The sequence below is a fragment of the Rattus rattus genome, chromosome 7 (assembly GCF_011064425.1).
Source record: "Rattus rattus isolate New Zealand chromosome 7, Rrattus_CSIRO_v1, whole genome shotgun sequence".
In the NCBI taxonomy this organism is placed as follows: domain Eukaryota; kingdom Metazoa; phylum Chordata; class Mammalia; order Rodentia; family Muridae; genus Rattus; species Rattus rattus.
Genome location: NC_046160.1, coordinates 72,614,675 through 72,616,074, shown reverse-complemented (window position 1 = coordinate 72,616,074; position 1,400 = coordinate 72,614,675).

Sequence of the window (1,400 nt, the reverse complement as noted above, 5' to 3'; positions counted from 1 at the left end):
AGGCCGTTAACAGTTTCCTCCTGGGCCAGGGATGTGGGCAGGGGTGGGCAGCGTTGGTGGTCTCCTCCGCTCTGCTGCCTCAGGAGTGCCCGCCCGACCAGGCGGCGAGAACTCCCCTCCAGGGGGCCTGGGAGCAGAGAGCTGCTGAGGGCAGGGATCCTCCGGCCCCGGAGTCTGGCCAAAAAATCATATAAAATCTTAAGTTTATTCTTATTATCCCGATAAAACCAATTGACAAAAGTGTAGCAGGCAAGTGAGGGTCTGAGGGAAGTGTATTGTTGGCCATGGGAACAGCCATGTTAAGGACCCCAAAACCTCAGCCCCATGAAAGTGACAAAGCCTTCCCCAGGTGAAGCTCAGAGGGATGGCAAAGCCTTCTTCTGGTCCATTTGGAAGTATTGAAAGTGTGTTCAGAAAATACCCACTGCAGCTTTCTTGACTGGATGTTTTCAGCCTGAAGACCGCTCCCTTATAGAGACTGTTACTAATAAGATTAGTTAAACCTGCCCGATTATTCAGCTGCACACCGTAAACCACACCTCCTTGCTCAGCTGTATATTATAAACACACTGGGCTTCTAGGGTGCTGCAGCTTCTCCATCAGAAAATGCAGACCATGAATTCTAGATGTTCTGTGTACTTATGTGTGTTGTTTCTTTATTGTCGGTCATCTCCTGATTCCACTGTTGTCCCTGTTCAGGGTTCTGGGACCCAAGCTATGCAAGGATCCAACACAAAGAAAAGCTGCTCTAGTATGAGCATGGTATTCAACAAACCATGTGATTTGTTTATGTTCTGTGTGGCATCTGAAGCTCTGAACACCCAGACTTTTCATCCATTTCTCCCTAACTCCTAACAAGTTTCTTCTAGGTTTCCTCTTACATTAGCTGAGATATTTTTCTTTCTTTTATTTTTTTTACCTTATACTCCACAAGAACTTATGCAATTAGTGAAATTTTTAATTCCAGAAGGTAATGAAAAGAATCACATGTTCCTAGATTTGTGATCCTGGTCTCTGCTTTGTTCAGAATATCTTGGTGGATAATTCTCCTTTTGCTCTGAGCACTCCTCCTGATGATTTCACCCATGGCTACAGCTTTACCGACCTTCTAAAACACAAGCTAAGGAATCTCACACACACACATTTATTGCTTTGAAATCTCTACTAAGTTCCACACACAGGATCAACCCATCTGATATCTAGATCTGGATATCTAGAACTACTTATTCCTCAACACATTCAACTTAATAAATTCTAATTCTAATTTATTATTGGCTACAGTCAAACCTCCTCTTTTCCCACATTTCCTTCTCTCGATGGCAATACCATTCCCTTAGCATAAAAATTGGAGAGGGTACAGTGGAGGGGACATGAGAGAGACTTTACAAGACTCACAATGA